We start from the raw sequence: 21,408 nt of genomic DNA, 5'->3' as shown, positions 1-21,408 counted from the left end.
TTTTGAAAATTTTCAACAATGTATTCAATATAATGTCAAAAATTCCAATACATGATATTTACATATTTCATCACAGAAAAATCTCATTTTTGCAGCCGTTAGGCGGGAAAATTGATCAGTCTTCCTGAATACTATTTCCTTAAAAATATTTCTGATGTTTTCTCACTTTCAAGCATAGAGTTATATTTTTTTCCATGAAAAAACTAACAAGATCTCAATTAACACATACAACATGAATGAGAACATTAAATCAAACAATCTAGCCAAATTTTTTACAAGAAAATAATATATATCACCCTTTTGTATTTCAAAAATGGTTTTTATTTCTGAAAACCCCATAACATGCGACATACATTAAATTTTATGTTTTTATTTTAAGTAAAATGTTTTCTCTAGAAATTTAATCGATTACCTTCTGGGAAAATCAGATCAAACCTTTCTTCAATAACCCAATTCAAATTTTACGAAAACTATTGATTTGAATAATCTTAATACTTTGAATCCAGGCTAATCGGCTAAGCCTGATTTGCCTGTATTCGAATCCAATACCCATTTTGTATATTTTTTTATAGGGTTTAAATCATAGTCTTTTTCACATGAATATGTGTGTGTAAACCTTTGATTCAGAGTGTGTGCACACATATTAGTGTTGCAACCAATTTTTAATTAGGCTTCGAAAGGATTGATTTTAGCAAAACCAAATTCTAAGAGGGGTTTTCTTCAAAAAACCCTCTCTATTCTAATTTTGATGAATCCAACACCGAATTCTCACTTAAGAGGTTCGATACAGGGTTTATCTAATTAAAAATTAGAATAAACTCATGCCTACGAGTTTTGATCTATGTGTAGAGAATAGAACCTCCTATCTTTTTTTGCGAAAAATGTCTCTTCTAGTCAAAGAACTGGATCCTTCCAAGTGAATTGGCTCATCTGCTTCATATGGTGGCTACAGTTTGATGCTCAGACCTCTCATTTATTGTAGGTAGGTTCACCCCTTGGTTGTGTAAGAGAAAAACCACAAAAAGTAGAAGAGGAAGAGGAAGGAGAGTAGAGAGAGAGAGAACTAAAAATTCAAAATAGGCCAAATAAGGGGGGCATGGGCCCCTCGTCTCTTTTTATAGGTTGTAGGGACTAGATCAAGGGGCTGGAGATAATCTCAGCCCTTGATCTAATCTCTTCTAACTTTCCTTTCTTCTAGATTTTCTAAGTTTTCTTTTTTTTTCATTTGCCTTGTATTTCTTTTCTATCTAGTGAACTTAGGTTAGTATTATGTTATGTAATATATATAATATGGATAGCTTAAAATGTGACCCCCATAGGCTGGTCGACACTCCCATATAAGGTCTTTCCTTTTTATAATGCACATTGTCAAACTTGCTTGCTTGGCAAGCAAGTTTGACTTAGTCGTTTTTTTAGGTATTTTTTTTTCTTTTTTTTCTTTCCTTCTTTCACTTTCCTTATTTCTTTTTCTTTCTTCCTTCCTTTTTAACATTCAACTCATCCTAGAAGGATCTAAGATGGGACGTCCCCTCCCTTTGGGAGGTCTTCCCTTTGATATAAAGCAAGTTTTGACTTGCTTCTTAACATGTGCCTTTTAGTAACATTTAAAAGCTTTCAATTTAAAGCTTTAAATTTTTTTTTCTTAACTAAGCTAAGCGGTGTCACATAGGATGGGACGACCCACCTATAGACCTCTATCATTTTATGGATTGTAATTAAATCCAATTTTTCATTCCATATTTTTTTATTTTATAAATTAGTTTTATTTTATATTTTGGATTTCAAAATTTTCAAAACTATATTTCAAGTTTAAATGAAATGACCCTACATATAAACCAAATTATTTTCAAATTCATATGAAATTCTTTAAAATATTAATTTATCTAAATTATTTTTTTTTCTAAAAAATGAACTTCGAAAGCGATTTTCACTAGGGTCATGAGAACACTTTGGTTGCTTTTATTTTTTTGTAAATTGGATTTCAAACTCATGAACTAAATTCAAATTTATTGAAATTACATTACATACATATTAAATTATCTTAAATTCGTTTGAAATCATATTCAACTTGATTTTGATGAAATTTACCAATTATTTTATTAAATTCTATATTTTTTATAAATTCAGTTCTGAATACGAATTTCACTAAAATCAACTTTAATTTTTTATAGGATCTTTCTTATCATCCAACTTAGACAAATTTGTATTTTTTATATTTTTTTCATAAAATCTTTATTAATTATTATTTTATTCATTAAAAATACTTTGAAGAATCACACATATTACATCCAAATTCAATTTAAATTTAATTCAATTTCGATGAAGATTCAAATTATTGTATAATTGAAACTTGAATTAACATTCAATTAAATTTTGATTTAGATGTGAATCAAATTCAAATCTAATTTTAATATTTGAGACATATTTATTAAATCTGAATTCAAATCTAAATCTGATCTGAATTCAATTTTCCAAATCAAAATCTAGATTCACTAAAACTCTAAAAATTGAAAGTGAAATCTAATGAGACTCCAAATTCAAATATATACTCAATTTGAATCTAGACTAATAATAAAATTTAAATTAAATTTTATTTAAGTTCAACTTAAATCCAGATTAAATCCAATTAAAAATCAAAAACCTAATTCAGAATAAATTTTTAACTTAAAATTTATTTTGAAGCCTAATTAATGCTTGAATTATAATTTAATTATCTTTTTAATTTTTAAATAATATTTTAGCCTTAAATTCACCTTTATTTCTCATAAAAATATAAAAAATTTATGGCTTTTACAATCTCAATTTTTACCTTTTCAATATGAGTCTCGTTTGAGCAATTATAAGGTCTTTTCCTTTCATTTCTTGTAGTACTAGGTTCTTTGACCAATGATGGTTTTAGTAACATCTTTATCTTAGACAAATACAAATTTTTAAATTGAAAAAAAAAACAATGTTATTCACTTTGGATTACATAGATCTACATTTGGCTCTTAAAATTGATGAACCTTCTGCTCTTGCAGAGCAGACAATGGCCAAATAGAAGGCTATCTTTGATAAATGAGAGTGCTCAAATAGACTTAGCATATTGTTTTGCAATCAAGAATGACTAAGAACATTCGAGACACCATCCTTCACTGCAGAACAGTAAAGGAATTCCTTGGAGCCATTGAGGTGCAGTTTGTCAATTCTAATAAGGCTAGGGCCAGTACACTGATGTTTAAGTTAGTGTTTATGAAATATTTTGGTGATAGTCACATTCGACAATATATCTTGAAATGAGAAATATTGCATCTTAGTTGAATGACATGAAGTTTGTCATTTCAGACTCATTTCTAATCCATCTAATTTTGACCCCGTTGCGTATTAAATATGGACCCCTCAAGATCTCTTACAATAGACATAATAATGAGTGGTCATTCAATGACCTCTTACCAAGTGTATTAAAGAGGAAGCAAGACTGAAGGATGAGAGGGTGTCAAGCACACATATAACCTCTTATCTGGAAAAAATATAGGTCAAGGGCAAAGAAAGGTTCCTTCAAGAAGAAAACCTCTAGAGAGATTTTCAACTCTCAAGCGAAAGCTAAATCCCAGGCAGGAGGTTCTTCTATACATTGTTTCTTTTGTAAGAAAAAGAGACATAAGGTGTATTGTCTGAAGCATAAGAAATGACTCGAGAATAGATATAATAAGTCATTTGTTTTTCATTAGTGCAATTTAATCATTGTTCCATTGCATAATTAGTAGATTGATTCTGGTATCATGATGCACATTGTCAACTCTTTACAGGCATTTCTAAACTAAAGAGAACTAACGAAGCATGAAAGAAGCATCTTCTCAGAAAATAAAATATGTTTGCATGTCAAGAACATTGGGACCTGCAGAGTTGTGTTGGAGTTAGGACTTATTTTGGATTTGGTTGATACATTTTATGTTTCATCGTATAGTCAGAACCTCATTTCTATTTCAAAACTTAATAAGTTTGATTTTGCTTTTAAAATTGAAAACTTCAAGCTTATTATTGTTAAAAAAATTATTCCTATAGGTTCTACATATGTGTATGATGGTTTGTATCGTTTGAAAACCAAATATTAAATTTGGAAATCTCACTCAGTTGAGAACACAATGATTGGCGATAAACATTGCTTAAAGGATGATTAATCCTATTTGCATTGGCATTGAAGGTTAGGATACATCTCAAAAGAGAGAGTCCAAAGATGTGAAAAAAGAGATTCTTTGATCTCTTAATTTCACACATACTGAACCATGTATTGACTGCATAAAGGCTAAGCAATCCAATACATATAAAAAAGATGTCATATGCAGCAATAAAAAATTAGAGATTGTACATATAGATGTTTATAGGCCTTTTTCCCATGTTACATGGGTGAAAAATATTTGTCATCTTTATAGATGATTACTCATGGTATATATATTTCTACTTATTATTTGAAAAATTTGAAGTCTTTTGGGTTTTAAGGTCTTTAAGAAGGAAGTAAAGAAACATATTGATGAAGTTATTAAAATTGTTAGGTCCCATAGATGTAGTGAATATTATTGTTGTTTCACTGAGATGAGATAAAAGAAAGGGCCATTAACATGATTTCTAAAAGAAGAAGGTATTGTACCTCAATACACCATGTTTGGTAGTGCTTACCAGAATGGTATAGCTAAAAGAAGAAATTATATACTCAAAAAAATAGTTTGAGCGATATTAAATCACTCAAACCTTCCCTTGACCTTGTGGTGTGAAGCTCTTAGGAAAATAATGCACATATTGAACAACATTCCTATGAAGGCTATTTAAAAGACTCCTTATGAGTTATGGACTGGTAGAAAACCTTATTTGTCATATATGCGCATATGGAGATGTTGAACTAAAGCTAAATTGTATAACCCATATATAAAAGTCTTTGATCCTAGGATGACTAGTAGATTTATTATTAGTTATCTTGAAAGATCAAAGGGCTTTAGATTTTATTATACATCACATACACCACAGATAGTGGAAACAGATAAAGTAAGATTTTATGAAAATAGTTCTGTTGGGATAGATATATCTCAAAGTTTTGAATTTGAGTAATTGCAGAATTCAATTTCATACCTGCAAAGAAAAAATACTCAGTTTTTTTTATCATTGTCCCTTTAGATGTTATTAGAGAAAATTTGGTTAATGAACATTAATTTCAAGTAGAACAAGTTATCGATGAGGATATACAACAATAGGAGGCAGATGTTCATTTTGAACCACATGTAGCACCTATATGGAGGTCTATGAGAACCAAGAAATCTACAATCCATCTAGACTATATGGTGTATTTATAGAAGCCCAATGATTTCACAAACATTGATGATGATCTCTTTATCTTTGCAGAAGCCACTGAAAGCGAAATATTGATACATTGGATCAATACAATGAAGTAAGAGCTTAACTCTATGGCAAAGAACTAAGTATGAGATCTTATACCTCGACCTGATAAAGTAAGACCTGTTGGTTGTAAGTGGTTTTTAAGATCAAGGCATACTTCAAAGGGCGAGTGAAGAGGTACAAGGCTAGGCTTGTTGCAAAGGGTTTCACATGAATAGAGGACATTGATTATAATAAGACTTTTCTACTATCTCAACTAAGAAATCATTGAGGATAATCATGGCCCTCGTAGCTCATTTTGATTTAAAGCTACTTTAAATAAATGTAAAAACAACTTTCTTGAATAGGGATATGAAAGATGAGATATATATGTAACAACCTTCTTGTTTCAGTGCAGATGATTCGAATAATTTAGTTTGTAAATTGAAGAAATCAATCTATAGACTTAAAGAAGCTTCCCGACAGTGGTATAAAAAGTTCAATCGGGTAATTTTAAACTTTGGATTCACTAAAAACATTATTGATCAGTGCATATATCTTAAGGCTAGCAGGAATACATAATTCTGGTTCTATATTGATGATATTCTTCTTGCAATTAATGATTTAAACATGCTACATGAGACAGATTTTTTTCCCCTCATTTTGACATGAAGGACATGGGTAAGGCCGCATATGTCCTTGAGATTGAGATCCATCATGATAGAACTAAGGGTATCATTAGACTCTTTTAGAAATCATATATCTTTAAGGTTCTTAAAAGATATGGGATAGAAAATTGTTCTTCTGGATCGACACCCATAATGAAAGGGGGTAAATTGAGCCTAAAGAAATGTTCTCAAGATGATAATAAAAAAGCTTAGATGGAAACCGTCTCGTATGCTTCGACGGTTGGGAGTTTATAGTACGCGCAGACCTTCACATGACCAAATATCACATTTTTTATAAAAATGCTTGGTAGATTTCAGTCTAATCCATGCATTGCGCACTTGAAGGTAGTGAAAGAAGGTAATGTGCTATTTGCATAAAACAAAGGACTATATATTGACCTACAAAAAGGTTGAGCACCTAAAGATCATTGGATACTCTGATGCAGACTTAAGGGGATGTCTCAACAGTAGAAAGTCCACTACTGGAGGTGGTGTCATCTCATAGAGAAGCGAAAAACAGTTTTCAACAACAACTCATACCATGGAGGCAGAATTTATTGCTCTATATGAGACTTTATCTCAGGCCATTTGGATAAGAAACTTTATTATGGGTCTTGGGATTGTGGACTCTATTGAGATACCACTAAAGATCTTTTGTGATAATAAAGTTGTATCTTTCTTCAATAACAACAAGAGTATAACCTCATGTCGATATATAGAGTTAAAGTACTTTGTTATTAAAGAAAGGATTATGAGTCATTTAGTGTGTATTGATATAATCGGTACGAAAAAAATGATTGTGGATCCCCTTACTAAAGGGCTAGTATCGAGATTATATTCTTAACATGTAAAAGAGATGGATCGGCTTGATTCCTTCTGATGTATGACAATACATTATGGTTATATGTGATCACATTTATGAAGCTAAATTGATTCTCTATTATTTTGTGTATTGTTGGTTTTGTATAAAGAATCTCTCATCTGGGTAGAGAGAATACCAAAATAACAATATTAAAGGACCAATAGAATGGGTTAAAGACCAACATATTTATAATAGCAATCTTAATATGCTAAAGCATTGAAAATGAATAATAATGTAGTGTATGTAAATATAACATTTCATACAGAGGTATTCATCTTCATGACTCATATGATTCATTCTTGTGATACTGGATAGCATGTGAACCCACATGAAAATTAAATTGAGATAATGATAAAGAACCTCGATTATGTTTTTTTCGTGTTAATGGGTCAAGTGGGAGAATATTAGATATTTCAGATCGGGTCCAACCATGAGTGACCCGGTTTGACACAAGACACTCTTAATGAAGGCACTAGTGGAGAGGCAGTTATGTGAATGTGAAGTCAATATGGAATGTGAAGGGTTCACATACATGAATGTCATGCATGTAACCCCCACTCTTCTCCCACTATAAATTGAGGCATGGTTGTTTAATGAGGGTAACCAAGGTGTTCTCTTTCTCTCATTTGGGTTCTGGGTCCTACTCACTATCGACTTGATGACCTAGGCTCATTGTGGGTGTCGATAGGCTAAGGAGAACGTTGTGCACCCACATCAATGTTCCTTTTGTTTATTTCCACTATGGCGGCTACTGTATATGTTTTTATTTTTTATGTTCCAGTTTACACCAACATCCTGAATCTCAAGCAAATTAAAAAGTGATTCTGAATCATATTTTTTTCAAAGGACCCTAACATGCCACCGCAAACTCAACATGCTTACATCTACCCCAATGTTGAGTTTGCTATAAATAAACTTGAACGGGGCCTGTCTTTGACAAAGTGCAAATTGATCTCTACATGTTTACATCTATAGCAATATACATGGTGACCAGTAAGGTGATAAGCTTTGACATTGTCACACCATATTGTAAGAATATTCTTTAGGATAACACCAAAGACCCCTACGACAAATACTTTATCCATATAACTTTTGCAACAACATTAGCTAATGCTCTGTATTCGAATTCAGTACTGGATCTAGATATGGTAACTTGCTTTTAATCTCTCCAAGAGATCGAGTTTGACCCAAAATAAATTGCATATACACATGTAGATTTACAGTCATCTGGGCACCCAACCTAGTCAGCATCAATATAAACATCAAGGCATATGGACTCAAAGGGTCAAATAAGCAACCCATAATTCAAAGTATTCTTCAAATAATATAATATTCTTTTAACAACCACCTAATGAATATACGTGAGAGCACACATATATTGACACACTCGTTGACAAAGGTATGCTAGGATGAGTCATGGTGGCATATTGCAATGCCCCAACTATGCTTCGATATAGACCGGGATTATCAAAGTTGTTCCCACTTTTAGCAAAATGAGGACTAGTAGCCATAGGTGAATTGTAAAACCCGAGATTTTTCTTTAGCAATTAAAATGAATAAATGATGAACCTTATTTGCATCTATGACATGAGTGTAATTTCTTAGTTTTCTTAAAAAAATTGAATTTCTTTATTTTCTTGATTTCAAATTATTATAAAATTAAGTCTCAAGTTATGAAAAAAATTACAAGAATAATTATAAATTTTAAAATATGTGGACAAAACAAGAAAGTAAATGATTTATATATTTTTAGATTATGGATATTAGATTTTGATTAAGTATAGATTTGGACCTTAAATTAGGTAGTGGATTTAACTTATAGTATTTGGATCAAACTCAATTAGGTTGGATATAATCCATAACATTTGGACCTAATTAGGAATGAATTAGATTTATATAACTCAGGATTTTTGGATTCAATCTCATTAGATTATACCCATAGGGTGAGACACTCTGAATAATATCACTATTGTTTCGACAGAAGTATCAGCTGAGTGTTGACTCACCTATTAAATTAGAGTTGACCTTTATATTTTTCATTTCGAGGGCATCAAAATTGACTATTTATATGCCCAAATAGGTATTGATTTGAGCATTTTTATCATTGATCGAGGTTCATGTCTAATTATAAGTTAAAAATTAACATTTTTCGACATTGACTAAATTTTTTTGTTGATTTGTGTATGTTTGGCTAAATCTAACTCCATCACGATAATCTACGTTTTGAGGGCTATCAAATTGACTATTTAAATGATGAATTTTGATGAGTCTTTGGGTCTATAGGCTTCTCAGAAGGTTACCATGTCATTGAAACCCAAGCTAGGGTAAGAAGTCCCTAACTTTCTACTCTGACTTAATTAATTTCAAAATTTAATAAATTATGACTCATAATTTATTTTATTATTTGATTAATAAAAAAATAATAGATATTAGAGATAGAACTTTTGCCTAAGCCCATCTATAAATAGAGGCCCTCATAAAGAGGATTAACAAGGTTAGTTCTCCATCCCTCTCTCATTCTCATTATAATTTTTTATCTTCTTCTTCATTAGAGCTTTTCTCAGAATCCATTGAAGCTTCTCCAAGGTGCTAGGACGAGAGACAAAGGTCTTTGTGGTTTCGAAAACACATTTCAGGTAGAATTCAAGTTATGCGTAGCATACATCGAATGCAAACGCATAAACCATGCATCTTGACGATTTTATGGGCTGATCCATGGTGGATCAGATCTAAAATAGGTTTGAAAAAGGTTTTGAAAGTGCTTTTAATTCAATATTATGCTTCAAAACAAATTTACAAATCATTTTTTATAAATCTTTGCCCGGATGGCTAAAATGGAAAATCGGGTAACCCAAAACGTATAGTTTTGTGTTCCCACATAATTTTAGATGGATAAATCTTTATTTTCAGCATAAATGCATGTATATTTGCTTTCTTGCACATGTTTACTTTATGAATCATGTCTTTGCAAATTTATTTTATATGTTTCATGGTGTTTTCGCATGCTAGTATCTTAAACTACTTATTTTGTGTAAAAATCATGATTTATTTTGATAGTTTGGATTCCAAGGTATGTATAATGATTATATGACGTCTCTTTATGATTATAAATGATGTTTAGATATTGTTCATTGATGCATGATTAAAAATCACTATTTCATGTTGATGCTTGAGTTTTCTTATTTTTCTCATGATTTATATTATATTTCTTATGCTTTCTTAATTTTCTTGACTGATCCATCGTAGTAAACTAATTATATCTCTCGAATCAAATCACCAACGACCAAACCCTTTTGTGAAGAACTTACAAACATTTGAGAGGTGTCTCAAAAAAATATTACGCCTTATTGGTGGTATGAAAGTGAGGGTTATGATTACAGAAACACAAGATAGAAATCTTGCCCTACGTGCAGATCGATTCTTGATAGTCAATTTTGCAAAAAATCTAATAAATCATTGATTTTGAGTTAATAGCTAATTTTTGGATATGTCATTCGCACCATATGAATATATCTAAAAAAAACAAAAGAAAAATATGTTTTATTCTTATAAATCTTGAAGGCTCACACAAATTATTATAGATTCAAGATTTTTCAGAAAACTTGGATCTGAAACTGTTTCAGGTAGGGTCCGGTCCAAAAAACCTAAAAAAATTATATGATAGAGTTTTTTGACAAACTCAAATTATTCTGAAAGCTAACAAGTATACCTCTCACCATAAAATGTGAGAGGACGAAATCCCTCTCAGATTGGGCCTGGTGAATGTTTCTTTGAAAAGAAAGATTCTATGTGGTTCTGTGAAGAACAAAAAAATAGTTTTGGGTCTATGAATTTTTATGTGTAAACAAAATCATTGTTTTGAGATCTACCAAATGAAATTGAAAGTTAATATCCTCTGACATGATAGTGAATTTTTATAGAGTTATATCTATTCATTTTGATGGTATGTTAGACCCATGAACATCATGCAAATTCTAATATTATACAGTTCTTGATTTTAGATAATATCTTGACTTATAAAATTATATTTCTAAAACAATGTACTTGATTATGATATGAGAAGCTAATCAGACATATGTTAATGTAGAATTTGTCATGAATATGTTGTATATATGCATGTGAATTATTTGGGCATGATAGCATATGAGACTGCATATTAAATATGAGAATTAAGCATGATAATTAAACTAAATGGTATGCATGAGTTATTTTAGGATGTAAAATCTCAAAAGTTTGACTCAAAAAATTTAGAATTTTTTTTTTTAAGATAACATAGTGGACTAACGATTAACTTATCTTGTCAAACAGTTGGGCGGGTCATAGGGTAAACAAAAAATACTTTCATAATGTTTAATACCACTAATAAATGGAAAGTCCAATCTTATTATAAATCATAAATAAAATATAAAAATATTCATCAGAGTTATGCAGGATCACAATTAATGAATCTCATGGCTTCGCCCACGAAGATGTCGCAATATGCTCCATGTACCTTATTCGTTTCTTACGAAAAACAAGAGAAGTAGAAGCATCAGACTATAACCAGTCTGAATAACATTCCATAATTGTGTGAGTACATAGTGTCGTGTGTACAGGTAGCATGTAACTGTCTAAATAAATGAAATGTCTACATTGCATACACTATACGAACTACACAATAGTAACAATTCACAAAGTTCTAAGCCCAAACTTATACCATCTTGAACATCCAACAATACAAAAGTAATGAGGTAAATATTTAGATTTTGTCTTATTAACTTGCACTGTGAGTATGCACAGGCTAAACGTCGTAGCAGACCGAAACCACTTGGGGGTTCATCGCATTTTTATTATATAACCCGAGTTACTAGTCATACAGATACCCCGATAGTGACGGTTCGCGACCGCGAGAGTATTCTTCAATGGTAGCAACTAAAACTAGGATGCATCCTGAAAACTTCTGCAAAAGACTTTGACATACCACTATGATCCTTACAAAATTTTACTTCTTGCAAGTCAACTGACCATTTGAAAAAGTTTTGAAAAACCCACCTCTGTTTTGAAAAATATAGGAAAATTTGGGAAATGGGATCCGCCTATCAATACGAGGTTCAATTGTTCCTCGCACCTTTACTAGGGGTAATCGAACCAAGGGTTGAATTGTATGTCTTGCTTTGCTTAAATGCCTAAGTAATTATTCTAAGTTCTAGAATGCAGAAAGAAAATCAATCATATGACTTTAAAAAATGTTCAAGGAAACAACATAATGCATGCTTGGAATTGCCTTGAAATTGCTTTGAGGTTGCTTTGGAAATTGTTTTGAAATTATTTTGAAAAGAGATACTTTGAAAAATCATAATGCCTGCTTGGAATCACTTTCTAAATGCTTTAAAAAAGGAGATACTTGAGAAAATCGATTTTAAAGAGGGAAAATCTGGGTGATTTTGAGAAAATCGATTTTGAAGAAGGAAAATCCAGATGATTGTTCTAAGAATGGATATCTTTTGGAGAACTCAAAATTTTGAAAATGCTTTGAAATGGTTTTGAAAATTGTTTTGAAATTGAATTGGAATGGTTTTTGAAATTGTTTTGAAATTAAATTGCTTTGAAAAAGGAGATAGTTTGAGAAAATCGATTTTTGAAGAGGGAAAATCTAGATGATTTTGAGAAAATTGATTTTTGAAAAGTTTGAGAAAAGAGACCTTTATAAATTTCCTTTGTTTTTAAAATTGATTTTTCATCTTACAAAATTAATAAAGATGAATTTGCCAGATATCCATGACTATGGCCACAAATATGTTTTAAATATATCTTATTAAATTCTAAATATCTTGAAAACCTTTTAAAATAAGCAATGATTTTTTAAAATAGCCTAAGAGTGTAGGCCTTTTATAACTTAAAAAAAAATAATAAATCTGAATTTCATTCATATTTTGACTATGGCCATAAATACGAATTTCATTAAGTTTATCAACTTCTTAAAAGAAGGTGCATGTGTCATTCATGTTTCACCACTGTGGATTTGAAAAATGCATATGAGAAACCATAGCAGTTAATTTTGAGAAAATAAATTATATGCAAATGCATTCTATCTAAGCAGAAAAGGAAATTTTTACTATTTTTGATATTTTATTATAATTTATATTGAATAATTGAATAATAAAATGAGAAAAGAGAAGAAAAAAATAAAAAAATAACATCTTTAGCTTTTCTGTAAAATTAGAAAACATGTTAGTAGAAAAATGTAGGTTTTTCTGGATTTATCCAACAATATCTAAAAAATGAAGGATATTTTTCCAAAATAACCTTTCCCATGTTTTTCATCAAAACAAAATATACTAAATGATTTAGTAAACTATGAAGCTAAAGATATTTTAGAAAATAAATTTCAAAATTAAAGGAAAATGACCAAAATACCCCTAAAATTAAGATTATGGCCTTAAAATTAGGGTTATTTTGAAAGAAAATTTTGAAATATGCCTCACATGGAGGCTCAAAAGTTTACGAAATTTATTGTAGAGCTTGTTAATATGATAAAAAATATAATCAAAATTTTAAATCATGAAGATAATTCCCAAAATTGAGAATATGAATGAGAAAATGCCTAATTTGCCTCTGTTTTAGCAAAATCATGACTTTATAAAAAAACAGTTTTGGAAAACTGATTAAATGAAATAGCAAATGATATGCTAAAATGCTCAAAATTTGTGTAATTACTCCTAACAACCTTAGGAACAGCCTAGAATTGAAAAATGCATATGAGAAACCATAGCAGTTAATTTTGAGAAAATAAACTATATGCAAATGCATTATAAGCAGAAAAGGAAATTTTGACTATTTTTGATATTTTATTGCAATTTACATTGAATAATTGAATAATAAAATGAGGAAAGAAAATAGAAAAATAAAGAAAATAGCATCTTCAACTTTCCTGCAAAATTAGAAAACATGTTAGTGGAAAAATATAGGCTTTTCTGGATTTATCCAACAATATCTAGAAATTGAAAGATATTTTTCTAAAATAAACATTTTCCATGCTTTTCATCAAAACAAAATATACTAAATGATTTAGTAAACTATGAAGCTAAAGATATTTCAGAAAATAAATTTCGAAATTAGGGGCAAAATGACCAAAATATCCCTAAATTTAAGACTATGGCCCTAAAATTAGGGTTATTTTGAAAGAAATTTTTGAAATATGCCTCAAATGGTGGCTCAAAAGTTTATGAAATTTATTGTAGAGCTTGTTAATATGATAAAAAATATAATAAAAATTTTAAATCATGAAGATAATGCCCAAAATTGAGAATATAAAAGAAAAAATGCCTAATTTGCCCCTGTTTTAGCAAAATCATGACTTTATAAAAAACGATTTTGGAAAACTGATTAAATGAAATAGAAAAGGATATGCTAAAATGCTCAAAATTGGTGTAATTACTCCTAGGAACCTTAGAAATAGCTAAAATTGAAAATTTTGGAAAAACTTGGGAAAAAAACACTGATTTGGCCTTTGGTTTTGCACATTACAGGATTTTAACAGGATTAAAACAGGCAGATAACCTGTTAGGGTTTTCCTAGCAAAGAGACACCTAAAAGAACTCAATTTTGGACCAAATTGAGTCTATGGACTCAGAACACCTTCTAGAAATATATCCCTTTTAAAAAATTCAAAAATCTTTTCTGGATTGAGAGATATTAATGAAACATTGGGATTTTAAATTTTAAAAATAGGAGACTGAGATTAACAGACATGTTTCTATAATTTGGATATTTCAGATGCTAAATGAACTCAATTATTCCCAAATTTATGGGAAAAGTTACTTGAAAGAATCAGGAAACTACTTCAATTTACATAAATTAAAAATTTATTTTGGTTTGGGCACAGCAGCTTCGGAAAGTCACTGCTTCATTTTAGAAAATGAGCTTGTTACAGAACACGGTGTTTTGTAACCAATCACGGTTTTTAACTGAAATAAAACAGAAAATGAACATAAAAAAATCTAAAAATTGGCAGAGATAAACTAGACATGTAAAGAAAGAAAACCCTTTTTACAAATCTCAACAACCATCTCTGGTTAGGGAGATTTGATTCTGACAAAATGACCCAGGATTTGAGCAATGCCAGATGGTACAGGAAGACAAAGTTTCAGTATTTAATCAAAATGAAATAGAAATTGACTATAGAAATTCGCCAAATTCATCAAGAATGGAGTAGACATATGGATAAATATACCACTTTTTACGGATCGGAATGATCATCTCCGGTTAGAGAGATATTACTCTGGAAATTTGCTCCTAATTTTGTACACCACTATGATGGTGCAGAATACAGGATTTTGGTATCTGGCTAAAATGACATATGAAATGACCATGAAATTTTTTAAAAATTAATAGAAATAAACTAGATTTAATCATGGAGATGGCATTTTTTACGGATCAAAAAGATCATCTCTGGTTAGGGAGATATCATTCTGGCAAATTGACCCAGATCCTGCACAGCATTTCACCGATGCAGAATATAGGGTTCCAGTTCTTGATTTTTAAAGTGGGTCATCATATGCCCAAAAATCGTGAAAATTTCACAGATTCATGGAGACATGTGCAATTTCTCATAAAAAAATCAAATTGAAATGACAAACATAAACATGTCAAATAATGATGCTAATACTGAACCATAATCAAGATTTATGCAGGAATGATGAAGAAGATGAAAGAACTTAAATCTAAATATGCATAGGATGAAAAGAGAAACATAGATGCAATATTTTTTATTTTATCTAGATGAAAACAGTAATCTAAATCTAAAATACATATACTAAAGAAACAACAGTAGAAAAGCTAAATGATGAAAGGCATGGAAGCAACTTTGCTATAGCCGATTGAAGAGGAAGCTTGGTTTATGAGAAACCAAGTTTCTCTTTCATATGGCTGAGATAAAAATAAAAATACAGCAATATAATAACAGTAAAAGCAATGAAATAACATGAAATGAAAGAGATGAGAAGAGGTTACCTTTGATGGAGATGACCTTGCTGTAATCAAAATAAAGAAGAAGATGGAGGGGGCGGCTACTAGAGGAAGAAGGAAGGAGAAGGAGAGGAAAGAAGAAGGGGGCAAGGAGAGAGAACAAGAGGAGGCTGGATGGGAGAGATCTTTTCATGAGAGGGGTATCCTCTAAGGTGTTTATTTATAGGTTAGAGGGGCTGAAGCTAGGGTTTCTAGAGAATTCCTAACTAATTGGCCTAATTAACACCTAATTAGGGTGCATTAGGGGGGCAATTTTCTCTAATTGGGTTTTATTTGATTTTTCAACCTAATTGACATTTGTTTTGATTTTTTCTAATTTTAAACTAATTAAAACTCCTAATGTGGTGCCATCTAGGTGGGAGCCACATTGGTTTTTAAAAGCAACTAAAAGGTTTAGAATGAGGTTTTAAAAATAAAGTTAAAAACAAAGGAATAAATGGTGAAAAACAAAATTCTAAAACAAGAATAACATGAAAAGGATGATTCAAAAGTGATGTCACTTAGATGGGTCTTTTGGATTTGGATTGGATCTAAGATCCATTTTGAAATTTAAATTTGATAAAAATCTAAATCAAAAATCCGATCCAGATCTAAATGTGACACATTGAAAAGATATTTTTCTGAAAAGCATTTCAAAATATCCAATGTAAAGCACTGGGTTTTGGATTTCAAAGATCTATTTTGAACCCAAGTTTGAAATCAGAAGAAAGTTTGAATTCATATCTGGATCTGAAGTTTTAAAGTAATAAATGGATCTGGATCTTGAACCACGAGCTTGATCCATGTTTGAAAATGATGAAAGAATCCGAGATCGAGGATAAAAACACTCAAAATGGATCCCGAATGATGAAAAGAATAAGTTGGATCTTGGATCAAAGATAGAATTGAATCCTGGATATTGAAATTGAAGAACAGATCCTGAAATGATTGATTAGATCTTGGATATCTAATGAGATAATCTAGATTCAGAAAGTAAATTAGACTCTAGATATAGATAATAGAATGAATTGAATAAAGGATTCAGGTCCAGAATAGAAAATAGGTATTGGATATCAGATCCAGTATTGGATCTAATATCCGAATCGAAATATGGATTGGATCTTAGATATAGATAAAATATCAGATAAAGGAATTGATCCGAGTCTAGATTGGAAATTGTCCAAGCTTGAAAATTGATAGAATTGATGTTCTGAATAAAATGACCAAGAAACATTTTTTTTTGCCCTGCAGGGTGCAGAGTGACACTGGACTGAACTGGTTTAAACTGGATAGAACTGGATAGAACTGAATTGAAATGAGTTCTAAGGTTTCTAAACTCATATGAACTAAAAAGACATTGACTCAGCTAGCTCCCTATACCAGGTGATCGAAAATTGACACAATTCTTAGCGAAATGATGAGAAATTCACTATAGAGTGAAGTAAGTACCGAGAATATGTTGGGTTTGAGCTGAAATGAAGGTCAATTATACTGAGGTGAACTTAATCTGGAGCATAAACACCAGCTAGGCTGACTGGGGTTAGCTCAATTTTGTCTGAAATGAGCTAAAATGAATTGAAGTGAGCTGAAATAAGATAAAATGGATTTCAAGAATCTGAGAAGTGACTTTGAGCTAGAACTGGACCACTCGAACTCTTGATGAGCTCAAGTTAGACACATGAGAATAGGATCTACTAGAATTGACTAACTCAGAGACAATTGGATGGGATTCGAGCTAGAAATGAGCCCATTTCGTTTGAAATAAACCAAATTTAACTCAAATAAAATGACACTACTCATCATGGGCTCAAAGGAACTAGAAATGACTAACATTTTAACTCCTTTGAACTTAAAATGAGCTTGGTTGGGTCTAACTGACAAGGGTTTAGGGTGACCTAGGGGTAAAATGATAATTTTACTGATAAAATGGGGGAAAATGACACCTAAACTGGGATAGACCTAGGGGTAAGACTCTTACACTGTAATACAGTGTTGGCATCTGTAAAAAAAAAAGGTATCCGGAATGGACCTGAAAATTTTGAAATGTTTACAGATGCCCCTCTTTGCTACTAAATCGGTTGAAAGTTGGGCTTGTTGGCAAAGAAAATACACTAAATTTCAAAATAAAAATGCCTCAATTAAAAAATCTGAACTGAGTGTGAAAGAATTCATTTTGAAAAACCTTATCCTGAATGGCGAAGAAAAACTCACCTCATGGAATGAGGCTCAGGCTTGACCCTTACCTGAATGGGTAGAAAATTCACCTCATAGAATGAGGCTCAGGCTTAACTTTTACCTGAATAGGGGGCTTGAATGGAGTCCTCGATGGAAAAGATTGAGGAAAACTATGATGGGACCTCCGGATTTAGTACAAAGAATTTGAAAGGGGTTACAAAAGGTAAAGAAAATGGGGGGCCCTAAAAGTTTTGAAAAGGGATTGAAAATGGGGTGTTGTAAACACCCCAAATTTTTACCCTCATTCACAAACACCTACCTCCGACCACTGGGACCCGCTCTCTATAGTCTTCAGGGAACCAGTTGATCGACATCTGAGCCAGGGCTATTTAGAGCCCAAATTTTGTTTCAATATTGAATATTTTGGACTTCAATCTTCTTTTGGCTTAATTCCACCATCATCAAGTTTTGCCTTCAGATGAGAATTCTCAAATTTTTTGTCTCTACCGGGAGTTCCGGATTTTAAGTCCCTCATTCAAGGTTTATATTTCATGTGTCCTTGTATATCACTACATGCATTTGGCATATCGCTTCATTGCTTCGCATAGCATTGCATGTCATTACATCTCATTATCGAGATCCAGTACTCCTGTTTTTAAAACCCTTCATTCTAGATTCAATTTTAGAACTTTTCTTTTAAGATCAATTTCACAAACCTGGGTTTTTGCATCGATATTATCCAATTGTTAACCCCCGGGATCTTATTTTCTTCAGAAAAATAATCCAAATTTGTTTTAAAGCCAATTTTTAACTGATTTCAATCCTAAGATGAGACCCAGCTAGGTGGTGTCGCTTCTGGATTCCTTCATTTATCAAATTTCTCAAAAATCTTAGAGTCCTAGTTGGATCAGGACTCTGTCTTTTCATCTTTTTAAACCTTTTTTAAAATTCTATTTTGGTTTTAAATGAGAGGTGATCTTAGCCTCTGTCCATTTCTGTCATTTTCGCCAAAATCTCAAAGTGCTAGTTGGATCAGGACTTTTTTTTCAGAGTCCCAGTTGGATCAAGACTCTGTCTTTTACTTCTATTTTTACCTATTTTTGAGAAAATCTTTCAAAATCTTTCATTTTGCCCAAAATCTTAGAGTCCCAGTCGAATTAGGACTCTTTTCCAAAGTCCTAATTGGATTGGGATTCTATCCCAATTTCATCCTTTACTCCTATTCTTCACTTGTTTTCGAAAACCTTCTCATCTGACTTTCAAAAGAGCCAAAATCTTAGAGTCCCAATAGGATTAGGACTCTTTTTCGAAATCCCAGTCGGATCAGGACTCTATGTTTTACAGTTATTTCTATCTATTTTGAGAAAACTTTTTCAAACTCTTTTATTTTGGCTCAAAAATTCAGAGTTTCAGACAGATTAGGACTCTTCTTCAGAGTTTCAATCAGATTAGGACTCTATCTTTTGTTGTCATTTTTACTTGTTTTCAACCAAATCTTTCGAAAGAAGTTAGAAACTCAAAGTTTTAGTTAAACCAGAACTCTATTCAAAGAGTCCAAATTGGATCAGGACTCTGAACCTTACCTCAATTTTGAGAGAATCTTTCAAAAATCTCTTCATTTATCTCTTCAGAAACCAAAATTGTTATACTTTTATCACAAGGTTTCAAAATTCTGGGACTCTATCCTTAGTTCATTTTCTAACTTCATTTTTACTTGTTTTCAAAAGGTCTTTTTAAAATCTCATCATTTGCTTTCTAGAAAACCAAAAAATTTCAAAGTTCTAGTCGAATTAGGAATCTTCCTCAGAGTTCTAGTTAGATCAGGACTCTGAACCGGACTTCAATTTCTACCTTATTTTCACCAAATTTTCGAAATTCTCTCACTTGTTTTCTTAGAAAATCCAAAATTTTAAGAGTCTTAGTCGAATTAGGACTCTGTCCCCAGAGTCCCAATTGGATCAGAACTCTGTTCTAATTTCACTGCTCATTGTTATTTGTTACGACAATGAAGCCATACATGATACTTCAAGTACAAGGTTTTGATGATGAGCAAGTAGAATCAACTGCATTTCAGCTAAGGCTATGAAGAAATTGAAGAATTCAGTGAAGAATCCTTGAAGACTAGTGTGCAAATGTTTAATTCATTAAAAGTCTTAGATTCTTGTAAGAGCCTTACTTAGAGTGCATAATTAGGTTGCATTTCACCTTAAAAGTCTTTAGAAAAACTTTTCTAAAAGAAACTCTTTTGAAAATCTTTTTAGAAAACTCTTTTCTTAAATTTTCATGTTTATTAGTCGACCAATAGACTTATCAGTCGACTAATCCTTTCGCGCCATATTTTCTAAAAAATCATTCTTGTCAAATTAGTCGACCGAAGGTTTTATCAGTCGACTGGACAGAATGTCTGTTTTCTGGAAAATTAGCAGCAGTCTACTAATGGTTTTATCAGTCGACTGAACAGAACATGTGTTTTCTGAAAAATTTAGCAGCAGTCGACTAATGCTTTTTATCAGTCGACCGAACAGAATGTTTGTTTTTCAGAAGTTTTTAGCAGCAGTCGACTAAAAGGTTTTTCAGTCTACTGATGATATTATCAGTCGACTAACTTTTCTCCAGTCGACTAAGTTTCAAAAGTTCAGATTTTCAAACGGCTCGATTAACAGATCAGTCGACCAACGATAACTGTCAGTCTACTAATAACTAACTATTAGTCGACTAACTGATGTTTCAGTCGACTAATTTTGTTGTTTTTCTGAAACTTCAAAAAGGCGTGTCTTTTCATTTTTCAAACATTTTGATCGTTCAAAATGGACAGTTTTGACACCCTTTCATACTCTCAACGTATGGAATCTTTTAATTATAAATATGAGTGCATTTTACACTCAAAAACAACAATTCAATCGATTTGAATCTTGCTTTTCACTCTTATTCAGTCAAGTATTGATTTTATCACTCTCGTGATATTTTCACTTCAGTTTTTCACTCAAATCACTTTGAGAGATAGTGAATTCGTGAGTAGAGTGTTTCAACAACCTCAAAAGCCAATTGCATCTCATTTGCATTCAAAAGGAAGGCTCATAGGTTGTATTGTAAGTTGTTATTTCTTTTGTGTAAAAAGAAGGACTCCTTGGTGTAAAGGAGTTGTTTGCTTTCAGTAGGATTTTTACTGAAAGTGGGACCGGTTATGGTCTGTGTGATCTTGTAGTTTACAAGGTTGATAGTGGAAAATCTCAAGCGGGTTTTGCTTGGGGACTGGATGTAGGTCGGGTTTGACCGAACCAGGATAAAATCTTGTGTTCTTTGTGTGTTTGCTTTGAGATTTGCAAAATCATTCAATATTCCGCAGAAAGTTTTAAAAGCACTATTCACCCC

Source organism: Nuphar pumila, chromosome 2 (assembly GCF_984573655.1).
Source record: "Nuphar pumila chromosome 2, dmNupPumi1.hap1.1, whole genome shotgun sequence".
Taxonomy (NCBI): Eukaryota; Viridiplantae; Streptophyta; class Magnoliopsida; order Nymphaeales; family Nymphaeaceae; genus Nuphar; species Nuphar pumila.
The sequence above is the reverse complement of the archived record's forward strand: the minus strand, read 5'-3'. Positions refer to the sequence as shown.